This window comes from Bidens hawaiensis, unplaced genomic scaffold (genome assembly GCF_021521415.1).
Source record: "Bidens hawaiensis isolate Kalapana, Puna unplaced genomic scaffold, B.hawaiensis_p1.1 tig00039120_1, whole genome shotgun sequence".
NCBI lineage: Eukaryota > Viridiplantae > Streptophyta > Magnoliopsida > Asterales > Asteraceae > Bidens > Bidens hawaiensis.
Genome location: NW_027496886.1, coordinates 3,210 through 17,575, shown reverse-complemented (window position 1 = coordinate 17,575; position 14,366 = coordinate 3,210).

Below are 14,366 nucleotides of genomic sequence, written 5' to 3'. Positions count from 1 at the left end.
ACCCACTCAAGAAATGAAAAAAGATTTATTTTTTTTAGCAAACCCAGATCAAGAAATGAATAAAAATTGAATTTTTTAGCAAACCCAACTCGGGAAATGAAAAAAGACTCAATTTTTTAAAAGCCGTACTCAAGAAATGAAAAAAGATTTATTTTTTTTTTAGCAAACCCAGATCAAGAAATGAATAAAAATTGAATTTTGTAGCAAACCCAACTCAATAAATGAAAAAAGACTTACTTTTTTTAGCAAACCCATATAAAGAAATGAACAAAAATTGAATTTTTTAGCAAACCCAATTCATGAAATGAAAAAAATTTCAGTTTTTAAAAACCCTACTCAAGAAATGTAAAAAAGATTGATTTTTTTAGCAAACACTAATCAAGAAATGCAAAAGGATTCATTTTTAAGAAAAAAAAAACTCTAATCAAGAAATGTAAAAAGATTCATTTTTAAAAAAACAAAAAACCCAATCAAGAAATGTAAAACGATTGAATTTTTCAACAAACCCAACTCAAGAAATTAAAAAGATTCAATTTTTTAGCAAACCCTGACCAAGAAATGAAAAAAGATTGAATTTTTTCATAAACCCTAATCAAGAAATGATCAAAGATTGAATTTTTTAACAAACCCTAATCAAGAAACAGAAAATAAGTGATGGGTTTTATTATTAACCTGCTGATCAAAGATTGAATTTTTTAACAAACCCTAATCAACAATATGGAGTTGTTGGGTGTCTAGCTTATGAGCTCATATGCTGTTTCTTGGTTGGCTTTTGCCTGTTTTTACTTTACTCTCTCACCTTGCTGCTTGTGTCACTCTGTTTATGCTCCTGAGCATCTTGGGGAATATATTTGGATCTTTGTGAAATTACCTTTTAGTCCTTGATAAAGTGGTTTGGAGATTAACTAGGCCCCGGGACTATGGATGAGCAAGATAAGGGTCAGACCCTTGAAACCCTTTTACCCAACTCGTAAAACCCTTAATTAGACCCGAATATATAATATGGGTCGGGTAACGGGTATTTAAATTTCACCTTAAAGGGTAAAAGGGTTTCAAGGGTCCGACCCTTTTTCAAACCCTTGACCCGTTTACTAGTTTCTTAATAGATATACATCAGATTCGCGATTAATATGAAATGTATGAGAAGTTTGTATTTTATATACGATTCATCATAAATTTCCCAACTGCTAAGAAAAATAAAATAAAAGGTCATACTACTGATTGGAAACATATATATATATATATATGAAAATCACTGAATTGTTCTCTACATGTAATTTGTGAATGTGAATATTATTTGCATCGGTTCAAATAGTTGATAAACTTTCGAAGTTAGAGTTTAAAGTCTTATTAAATGAAAGTATAATTGTTCTAGCATTCATATATTAAAGTCATATATGAAATATGTAACTAGTAAATGCAAAAAATGAGCTGCGGTTACTGCTTTAAAGAGTAAAGGATTGGACCCTTGAAACCCTTATTTATACCCGACCCTTTTATTGTTTAGATGGTAGGGTCTCGGGTCCACATTTCTTCCTAAAGGGGTAAAGGGTCCGGGTAGGGTATTAGGTAAAAGGGTAGGGTCTTACCCTTTAAACAGTCCTACCCAGAACACCCCATTTTTCTATTTAGGGGGTGTTTGGCCTAGCTTATTTAACAAAGCTCATAGCTTTTTTAGCTTTTTTTATAAAATAAGCTTAGCTTGGTGTTTGGTTAGCTTTTTAAGCTTATGCTTATAAGCTTATATAAGCTCATTTGAAAAAACTTATTTGAAGATGGTTTTTTAGCTTATTTGATGAATATTATTTATGTAAAGCTGTAAGTTACTCATTTGCCCCAAATGGTGGTGGATTAATAATTATTGAAGTAACTTATTACTATAACAAATTAAAGAATGATGAATTTAACAACTTATTATCAACTTGTATAATATAAGCTAATCCAAACAGTTCAAAAGAGCTTATCAAATAATATAAAATAAGCTATAAGCTACTTTAAAATATAAGTATAAGCCAAAAAATAAAAGCTAGGCCAAACACCCCTTAGACACCCTTGTTATGCCCATATTGATCTATATGAGGCATATTGGTCCACCAAACAGACAAAAAACTGGTCATTGTTGGTTTCAGTCTGGAGGCTTTGTCAATATTCACGATATTGGTCGATATAGACCATATGAACTACAGTGTGAAAATTTGTTGGCAATGTTAAAGCTGCTTATATGGTGACAAGTTTATGCACCATATTGGTCGTTATGTACCATATGAACTATAGTGAAATTTTTTTGCCAATGTTGAAGTTACTTATATGGTGACAAGTATATGAACCATATGGTCGATATGAACCATATGAACTACAGTGTGATAATTTTTTGCTAATTTGAAGTTCCTTATATGCTGAGAAGTATTATATGGTGCATGTCATTCATATTGTATAAAAAACTATGCACTTTTTTTAAAGTTATTTTATTTATTTATAAAAAGTATATTTTATTTGAGTGGTTATGTTTAATTTTCATACTAAAAATAGAATTAATCGAAACTAAGTTCTCGAGTCATATGTAGATTTTTTTGTGGGAGATTTGACTTGCGGTATGCATATGATTATGAGTAGGTACGAGGGAATATGCTTTTGTCTCCAAATGGGAAATAGGGAAAGCTTGATATCCTCTATATTGATCAATATGGAGCATATTGTTAGAGATTTGACTCGTGGGGCCCATCCATTTTGCATATGATTTAGTGTAGATACGATGTTGTCTCTGGTTGGGGCCTAATATGCTCCATATTGGGCAATATGAGCATATTAAGGGGTGTCAAAATAGACAAGAGAGTGTCCCAATAGAACGACCCATTAACTATCTATCCTTGTGGTATTGTGATGTGACCTTATTGAAAAAAGTAGGGCGTGTTCATAGATAGTTAGAATCTATTAAACTAGTAAGTGTGTAAAATATCCATTTGTTTTAAGTACATGTGTTTTGTGTGGGGTGTTGTGTTTTAACGTTTAACGATGACACGACCCGTTTAACACGACTAAGTAATTCTAGTGTGATTTTTTTAAACGTGTGTCGTTTACTTAAATACTAAGACGGGTATGTTTAGTGAAATTATGAAATGTCACGAGATATGATGCATTAACACAATTAAAAATAAGTACTCTAATTTCATAAAAACACGAAAGATCTAACAAGATTAAAGAATTGATAGATAAAATCAAGTAACTTGTGATAGTAACTGATGTGCTAAAAGTAATTAATTTATTAACTAAATAAACGCTAATCTAAACACTAAGTAATAAATTCTAGACTCTTAAACTTAACTAAACTACTAACCGGCAAGTTAACCGATCGACTCTAGTACAGCTAAGTAAGTCCAGATATCGAATCCACGAGACTCTTTAAATTACGTAAACCAGCTAAATTAGACTCAACTACAGACACGACTATTTATTTATTATTTGCCTAAGGGGGGTTTTACTAATAAACTATTTTTAAACTAATTTTAACTAATTAAGAAAACTAAAGACGACTAAACTTATAACTTAGACTTAATTCAGATGATGATGAACAATCACCTAGGCTAGGATCCCTTAAGTTTCAGTTATCAATTAACCGGGAGACTATTTAGTTATGTAATTGGGATCGTAAAATAGACGCTTAAGAGAAAACCCGAACAGGACCCCTGACCCTTCTCAAGAGACACCTATGGATTTCTAATAAGTTTTAACGCACACCAGTATTAAAAATCAAGTTTCCTTACAGTCACCTAATTAATTACAAACTAGTTCCTTTATACGAAATCCTACCTTACAGCGCGGAAATCAAAGGCAGTCTAATATATTCTATTGACTCGACAGACAAAGTTAATCAATCAAACCAAGACGGACTCCTTACGAAGAACTAAATCTAGCAATCCTGATCAACAAAGACCTATCAATAACCTAGCACCTTACAGCTATTTAGGTTAGTAGCACACTTAGGTTTATTTAATTAAATAATATTATTCCTATTATCTTATTCGAAATCAATCATAAACAATAATAAAAAACACAAAGTAGATGACCTAATAGCAACCTATCATAGTGACAAACAATAATCAAGGCAACCATGGAATAATAAAACTCAACAAATAACCCTAAGCACACATATGCATTAATTTAATATAATTAAACCTTTTAACTAGTTCATAAAAACCATAACGATAAATAAATCCCAAGTCAAAATCAAACGTCAACAAAGGTTCATCATAAGCTTAGGCAGTCTATAAAGTTTAGCCTAACATCATAAAAGCAAACAAAACGATAATAAAGGAAATCATGGCGAAAATAAATAAGAACGGAAGATTAAAGGCAATAAAACCCGTGGTCTTCGTTATTGGATGATAAGCACTTCGTCGGCTGATTCCTAGCCTTCAAACCCACCAAATATTGCAATCCTAAGCTCCAAGAAACTTCAAATTCGGCTCTGGTTCACATGGTATGCTTAGGATTAAGTTTAGGGGTGTTTATATGGGTTTCCTGGGTCCAAAACTAATAAAAAACGAAGAAATTACGCGAAACGGGATGCCCAGTGCGACGCGCGACGGGATTCGGCCTTCCGGTCGCGCGGCGCTCCGGATGAGGGGGCTGACCGGTCAGGTTCGTTTCCTGATGCGGTTCGGTTCAATTCTGATGCGGTCCAGTTCAATTCTGATGCTCCCGTTCACCGGTTTGGCTTATTTTAGCTCTTTTTTCGCTCTTTTTAACCATGAATAAGTCTCGGAACCTACATTATTCAAATATGTTAGTAATATATAAATTATAATAAAAACCGAACAAAAACTAATAAAATATTATATTAAATATACAAGAGATTTATATATATTTAGCATTATATCAGTAACTTCTGACTAATCAATAGTAAGTATAAAAACTTAAAATATAGTTACAACTGAAAGACGTGTTTTTATTTGTGCAAAAAGGTTATTTTTATTTTTTTTAGTTAAGAGGTGTGAGAAATTATAGTAGCATTGTTTGTTACGATCATAAATAATTACGCATGTCAATATGATTCCCCTAACTCTAGGTCTTGTGTTGACCTCATGAAAGGCTCGAGCGACATATAAAGCATGTGTTTTTTTTATCAGGACACGAAAATTTCAAATAATTAAATTTCAAAGTTTTCACTAAAATAAGGGGTTTTCATTTGAACCATCCCCTAAATAAAATGTTTTACTCGTTTTGAACGATGGAAATATAAGAGACCCCCCCCCCCCCACACACACCCCACACCCCTCAAACCTTCTACTTTGGTAATTTAGGAGGTATTTTGGATTCCTTATTTTACCTTCTTATAACTTTTTATTAAGTTAATAAGTTACAAAAGTGTAACTTATTGAACTTTTCCTCTTACAACATAAGCAATCACAAACACGTTATTACTTTTCAAAAATTAACAAGTTATAAGTTGGTAAAAATAAGTAATCTCAAACACCCCTTTATCATAGGGAAAATTCCCAAAATAAGCATTTATGAAAACAAATTTTTAGTTTTAGGTATCATTTGCAAAAAGTTCCAGAAACATGTATTATAAACTAGTCGTGACTAGTAGTTTGTAGAAACCAATTAAAACTTGCCACACGTCTTTAAACTAATCGTAACGAGCACGTTCACTAATTATTTACTCGTTACGACTAAATAAGTTTCATGTGTCGTAATCAATGCCCACGAGTAATTCATAAGTTCTTTAGTCGCGACGAGTAGGTTATGAGGTTAAAATAGTCACGACGAGTTAACTACGAATAAACTACTCGTGTAGGGAATGTAAACCGGGTAAGTTACTCGTCACGATTAAAGAACTTATGAATTGCTCGTGGGCGTTGATTACGATACATGAAACTTATCTAGTCGTAACGAGTAAATGAATAGTGAACGTGCTCGTTACGATTAGTTTAAGGGCACATGGCAAGTTCTAATTGGTTTCTATAAATTACTCGTCACGACTAGTTTATAATACCTATTTCTAGAATTTTTTGCAAATGATATCTAAAAGTAGAAATTTTTTTTTTTATAAATGCTTATTTTGGGAATTTTCCCCTTTATCTGTATTTTTAAATATTATTGCACAAAATTAAGATTCTATTTTGCTTTCTTAATCACATCACTTAGAAAAGTAAAAAACTTAGTAACCGACCAATGCTAGCTGTTTGGCGGATGGCAAAAAGGTAAATATTTAAAAAGAGAGTATTTTCCATAAAAGAACCAAGGGTGGTTTCGTGGGACAAACAGGACACCATGATGATGGCTTTGCATGCGCCTCGGTTTTACACTTTTTTTTATATTTATTTTTATTTTTATTCTTTTCAAAAACCTTTTTACACCTTTTTTATTCCCTTTGCTTTTCGATATTTTCACTTTTATTCCTTTTGTTTGTTTCCTTTATACTACAACTCAACGCAACAAAAACGTTGCTTAAATAAACGAAACTACTATTGCTGTGTGTTATGACTTAACTCGTCTTTGTTAGTTAAAGTGACACTTTATGATGGTGAAGAAAATAAAGAAAAAATAATAAAAGTTTGGTTGGTTGTTATGGATGGATCCGCACTTTATCTATCAAAACGCTCGTTAACATGGTATTGTCTCCTCCATAACACCCCGTTTTTGCCACCCTGCGCGGTTTAGCAGGCTTTATGGAGCCTATGTGGCAATGAAAACGCCTAAGGTGATGCTAGACAATAGATAGCTGTCACACCCCGACTCAGGGCCTAGGTGCAACGTCACGGGTTGGTATCCGGTTTTGAAAATATATCAGAGTTGCGGGTTTGTTTTAGCGGAAGTCTTTAAAATATAACATTTAATTATAAAAATGTCGGGTTAGAATATCCGTTGGATATTGTTTGATAAAATGTGGGCGGAAGCCTTTTATAAAATGTCGGATCAGAATACCCGTCTGATAAAATACATGTCTTTTGAAAATATAATTCATTAATAATATTCAGAATAAAATATTTGAGCCATCAGATCACTTCTAATGACTATGTCTTCAATCTTCTATCAGTCTTGCCTGTCAGTTCTATTCTTTACAGTTTCCCTGAAATGTGGGGGAAAAATACGTCAGCACACAGCCAGTGAATGACGCTGACTCAATAATACCATTGTATAAACAATAATAATACCTTTGTGACAATACTCATTAGGCACCCAACTCAATTGGGTTAAAATTACCCTAGGTACATGTACAATTAATCATATGCACAATATCATTTCTCTGATCAGTCTTGTAGACTACCAGAGGCATGTTTGATGATATGCATGGCCTCGGGGAAATCCGAGTCACCATGTATGTATAGATCTAGACACATGTATACTCTTAATCTGAGTATGTCCGTTTCTTATTATTGTAACACAAAGTTTTAAGGATTCGTAAATCCCATGCAAACAGTTCAGACTCTAAAAGAGTTATAAAAGTTTGGGGCGTATTCACCTTTTATGATTGTAATCAGTTTCTGACACTGATTCTTGTATATTGATCAGTTTTGGTTACTGACCCCTGTCTGTAAATCAGTTTCTGTTACTGATTCCTGTTTCTGTTTTCAGCTTTCAGATTGATTGATTGACTGTTATCTCAGACCTATAGTATGAGAATAACATCTGTATAAATATCTAGATCTACGATCTAGCTTCAGACATCGTAGTCTGTTTTGTATAGATGTAACATTGACAATTTATTTGTTTGTACAAAACATGTGAACCTTTAGTCCCTTTGTTTATTTATCAATTATATTTTAGGTTTCTTCTTCAGGAAGAAACATTTATATCAGGTTTATTCTTCAAGAAGAAACATTACTTTACCCGTGTAAATGAATAGTATCTTTCTTAATAATTAAAAAATACTATTTAACTATAACCTTTGCATGTAAATGATTATGTTTCTTAATCGTGAAGAAATAATAATTTAACTATAACCCTTGCTTATGAAAAGTTATATTATGCTTATCAGTAATCAAGGTTCGGGCTATACCCCCGACTATGGTCTAAGCTATTATAATAATAATAATAAAATAATAACTTAATCAGAACCCCTACCTCGCACGGGTATTTGGAGTTAAATTCCTATGACTGATCGAGTGGCACTTCTATTCTATAACGTTCCACGAGGTTGGCACGCAAACCGAGGTTAACTATGTGTAAAAGTGTGTTTTTGAGGTGTGAGCGGTGAATGCCGTGAGCCCTCCCTTTTATAGCCGAAATTGGGTACCATCGCGTAGCGTGATGGTCCCTTGTCTTAAGGCGTCGCGTAGCGTGATGTAAGGGGTTTGACGCGTGGCTGCTGACTCAGCCCTAGCGTTGCCACGTGCCCCCCTGACGCGACACGCGTTGCTGCGTCATCATAGGCCATCGCATAGCGCGATGGTCCTGTGCCTGGGCTCATCGCGTAGCGCGATGGGTTCCAGAATCCAGATTTTTATTTTTAGTCCCTCGTCTTTGATAACTTGCCACTTCTTGATCATACTTCCATCTTCCAAAAATACTAAAGCGGCCCTTATGCAGTCAAAACGCCACATTATGCCCATCGTCCGAGTTCGAGTCCGCGTCCAACCACATTAAAACATTTCTATGGAAACTTGCTTCCTTATAAAGAGCTTCTATTTTTTTCATCTTTCCACGTGGGATGGAATTTTTTTTCTTATTTCCTTAAGATAAGATGCTTTATTTTTCTTATCTTATTTTTCCCTTTACTTGTATTTGTAATTATTTTTAATCCTTCAACTTTCAAAGTTGGCAACTTTAGCCCAAAATAAATATGGGTTTTTCCTAGATGTTACAATAGCCTAAAGACTGTGCGTAGTGGATGGAACCTTTATGTGAATGTTATATGTCATGTGACGCCACATTACCATATGGGCTTTGTGGCTAAAATAAATGTAGTAGATTGAGTCCTTTTAAATCAGTACCTTATTATTATTTTTTATTATATATTATTAACAAAATAAACAAAAAGCAAACCCAACAATCATATTCCACCCATTCCCTCCCCCTCCCAACCCGGCGCTATGTAGGAAGTGCCCACCCTCTCCATAGCGCCCCAGGGGGAGCGGTGTTCTATACGCTATGGGGCGTTATGGTGGAGGATGGCGCCCCCACTACAAGCGGTCTAACAGACTGATGAAAAAACCAACTAAAGAAGATGCTCAAAAAAGATAGTGGTGGCAGTTAAAAGCTATAATTGAAGAGGGTGTGAGAATAAGACTATACGGCTCGTATAGAGCCTATACGAGTCGTATATGCCTCGCTTATTGACATGCGTACAGAGGTGACAGCTTTTTATAGACCATATATGAGCCATATAGTTATTCTAACTCGTATAGACCATATACGAGCCGTATAGGATCTATACGACTCATATAGAAAGCATGTCAGCCTATACTTTGACCAAAGATTTATAATTATTTTATAGTCTATACGAGCCGTATAGATTGTATACGGGACATCCCAGATATCAGCTTTTCTTGCTCAAACCATGTAAGACTTTTGGGTTGCTTTATAATTCGTTACCCATCAACTTCTATTTCATTCGTCATATTTCTATAATTGTCAACCATTTTTTATACTCATTCTTAAGCATAATTGCCGTATTAATTGTTTATTGGATTACATCGAAACAGAAGGCAAGCGGGCAACAAGCTGCGCCGCTACCCCGTTTTGAATCGCAAAACCCAATCTTTTAAAAACTATATTTGCTGATCTTGGAGTCATAACATTACTATGCATGACCCGCTGAACACGGGTAAGTAGCTCCACAGCTTCAGGTGCGAGAAAACCAAAAGTGTCAAAAGCAAAAGGAATAAATACATGTTGGTTGTCAAGACACGCCTTTTCATGTTTTGCCACCTTACCTGAAGCAGCTTTTAATGCGGCTTGTGTAACACCCCGACCGAAGGCGGATTATACATCGGGGCGCCACATATTGTTTCATTACTCGCGACACTATTGGTGTCAATATTTATTAATACACATTTTATCGCGCACGCGCAGCGGGGAAAATAAAGAACATAAATCAATATATTATAAAGCATAATATTCAAATAACATAAACTTGTCTTGTTACATTTTAAATCTAGGTCCAAAACAAAAGTAAACATCCTATGTGTCCTCAAGCTTCAAAGCAGCTACTGCAAACCTGAACATGTGTTAAAATAAACGTCAAACACTTGCGTGTTGGTGAGAAATCAAGTTTAATAGATAATCATAGATAATCATAGATAATAACAGCAAATCTGCGCACAACACGTGTATGTCTAGAGTTTAACAAGGGTGTAATCAGATTGTGATCAAGCCTAAAGTAGTTCATAGATCATAGATCAATCCATGCTCCCAATTGAGCATAAAAACGAGAAAACATCTGTGCAAGTGTAAACAAAGAAAACCGTAAACGATAGGTCTCCCGTGTTCATCTAATGGTACCAACGTGAACTGCGGAATAGGCCGAACAAAGCGGTTAATGATACACATACAAATAAACAGCCAAGTAAACATCCTCAACACATGGGATACTGCGCGACTAAAATTTCATAAACAGTTTAAGACTCAGTTTTGTATGAACACATGAACATCCCAAAGCATTTAAAAATAAAAAGGGATTAGGTACGAGATAACTCACTTGATAAAGATGCGATGTAAGATAATGCAAGAACCAACTCTTAAACAAGCAAAGTTAACCTATAATTAAAGATTATGTTTCAACGATCGGTTTTAGGTCTAGATAATAAGTTAGCATAATTAATAAGTAAATTATTATATATAATATATTACCGGAAAAGCAGGAAGAACAAGGAGGAAGACGGAGGCAAGAGAGGAGGCGGCAGGAGGACAACGGCAGAGAGCAAGAGGGAGGAAGAGATAATAAGTGTAGTGTGTGAAGTGTTAAGAAAATAGTATTATTTATAGGCAAACCCTAGGGGACATAATCCCTAGAAAAGATCTCCAAAAGTAAAAGAAAAGATATCAACAGCAAAAAGATTCCAAAAGCAAGATCTCAAAAGATATCAAAAGCAAAAAGTAAAAGATCTCAAAAGATATGGCAGCAGGAAAAGAGGAAAAGCAAAAGGGAAAGCTGTCAGGGAACAGTAAAAAGCAAAGGAGGAGTCAGAAAAGGCATGGGAGAAGACAGATAAAGGTACTGTTAAAGCATGGAAAAGCAGATCTCCAAAGATAATGTCAGTCACTTTATCTACCAACCAATGGGGTTGGTACGCATGCAGCGCCGAAAGCAACTATTCAGACATAAAGCAAAGCAGGTCAACAGCTCAGAAGATAAGACAACACAAAAGCAAACAGGCTGGATAAAACAGAAGAAAAGACTAAAGGGTTTAGCGCGAGAAGGCTGAGTGCGCGAGCGCGAAGGCTGGCACAACAATCTTAGCGCGCTGCGGGAAGAATCACGAATTCTTAACGCACTGCGTGAAGAATCACAAATCCTTAACGCACTGCGAGAAGAATTGCTTAGACAGGAGGTCTTCACGCAGGCACAATTTGTCTACACGCAGGCTTCCTTGTAAGGTGTCCGGCGCGTGGGGCTGCGCAGGCATCCTTAGGCGGGAAGAACCAAAGGACAAGCAAAGAGAAGGGGATGACAAGAAAGACAGAGAGGCGGGACGATAAGAAGAGAAAGAAGGCGGAACGGCGGAAAGAAAGGAGAAGAGAAAGGGGCGGGAAGGAACATATAAAAATAAATATATTTAATTTACTCAAAGTTAAATTTACAAAGATTAATAATAAACTTTAAATCATAAAAAGAAACGGATCAGAGAAACGGGTACCTGGGTCGGGTTCGGATTCGGGCAGTTGTCACAGCTTGACCGACCGCGAACCCACTACTCCCTAAGCCCACCAAAGGAGAAACCCCTGTTAAATCCACACACACGTGTTTCCCTTCTATCAATCCAAACACCAAAATGTCAGCCGGTCGAAGAGATAATCTTCCCTCCGACGGGTCAGTCAGGAAATTCACAGGTGCTTCTTTCTTAACAGAAATTCCAGCTCGCCTGAATATATCTATAAGGCATTGAACTACTATGATTTTATAAATACTATATTTCAAAAGCTAAGTTAACACGAGTCAAAACATATATATTAACAGATGAAATTATTTTTATAGCAATTATATTTCAATAGCTTAGATAACTCATATGGGTGTCAACCAAAAAGGATTGCATGACCACATCTAAAAAGCCGTTACCTATAAATGCTCATGTTTTTTCGTAGGTTGTTATGTATGAAGCAAAATATTTACTTTTAGATTACGTGTTTCTATTTTGTAACCAACTCGAATGTTGTTTTTAATATTTTGTAATTTTAAAGAAATCTTAAAAAAAGAAAAAAAAACAACTATACGAGTCAAATAGACTCTATACGGCTCGTATAGGAACTATACGATACAAATAAATAAAAACTGACACTCTCTAACTGAAAATGACCTGACTCTACACTTATACGAGTCGTATAGACCCTATACGACTTGTATAGGTTCTCCTGGTGTTTGAATAACCCTCATGATGTATGTATAACCCAAGCCAATTGAAAATTTAACTGCTCCATTACGCTTATTAAAAATTATGTTATTTGTAACTCTATAAGAACCAAATGTAGTCAAAATTTTGTTGTCACTTTTTTTAAACAATTTGCAACAACTAATCCTACTTGTGAAACCGAGTTTGTTCTTCCCTGAAGCTCCTGCCTTCATCATATGTAGAGATTAATTTTATATGTCAAATTGTTGACAATGATTTTCGAAAAACTACAATTGTAGTTAGTACACATGTGTCACTCCCTTTCATTGAAGTTCTCGTTAGTTTATTAAAGACATTAATCTATGTTAGAAAGTTCAGTTAGTAAAGTTAGGATGGAAAATGTAGTTAGTATACATCACGACAGTTAGTGGCATTTTTCTAACGGGTATAAAATATAATACACATTGCTGATCATTGTAAATCATATATGTTTATCATGAATCATTATATACAAATTTGTTTTGTTTAATTCTATTGTTCTTGTATTACTATTTGATTTTTGTTTGTTTGTTTAGTCGATCATGTCAAGAGGCGACATCATGCTCAATTTGCAATTACATGGTTGTTTTAAGATTGAGACAACAAATTAAACAGTTAAAATCGATTTTCAAACGGTGTGGTATGATGTATTATCACATAATCAATTTTTTCGGCATGATTATTGCGTTGCTCATGTTATCATACGGCCTTTACACCAACCATCCCTTATTTGAAAAAATGTATCAAAGTATATGCTTTATATATTCTTTCTGTTTTACTTACAAATGAATAAGATAACTGCTATTGGAGCGTTGGCCTGGGTGGCTCGTTCACATCCAGTTAGCTCGTAAATTGCTAGAAAATCAACACGAGGTAAATAACACGTAGTTGTACGAGCGGATCAATTGGCTACCAAAAAGGTAATGCTTTTTTGTCGGAGAACTATATTGGATTGAATTGCTATAACGATCGTTCTTATAAGGAGGAACATTCAAGTTAGCTCAACAATCTGTCATTTTCGGTTTGGATCATCAAGAAACCGTGGAGCATTTGTTAATTATTTGCTTCTTCGCAGACACGATTTGGTAGCAATTGCTAACAGCGTAACTCCATCCTTTCTACACTTTCTCCATGTCCAATGTCATGGAGTATCAAGATCACTTGGTTTGTAGTCAAACACACACACAAAACAAGTCAATTCAAGCTATCTTCCGGGTCATATTTGGAGGACATGGAAATTGAGAAATAACAAAGGTTTTCAATGAATTGGCAAGGTAAAAAAGAAAAAAATTGGGTTCTCGTGGAAGAAATTGTGCAATTTTGTTGTACAAATCTTATAATTTGATGTTTTCTTGTACCTTGTTCATTGTTGGTAACTAGTTTTCGCTAGTTACCTTGTTGATTATGATACCGTTTTCCCGTTGTTTTTTTAAGAAAAAAAGCAAGTCACCCGATGCCTATTTCTTTCTGATTTAAGCTTTAATATTTGGAGAAATGTTTTCCCTCATGCTTGTAGAACTAGTCCTCTATCGGTTTCATAAGCATTACTTGTCACTTGTCATCATATAATTAAACATAGCGTGTATACCTACTTTAATTATTATTATTTTTTTTACCATGTGACAACTTATTTTAACCCAAAAAGTTTTACTCTGAACACACTTCAATCCGTCATATCCGACCATTTCGTTTCACAGGATTTAATTTATCATATTTATATCTTTAATACACATTAGAGTGTACAATTTTGTCACACCCCGTTAAGCGAATTGCGGAAGCGTAAAACGGAAATGCAACAGATACAACTGGTATCAAATACATTGTTTATAAAGAAAC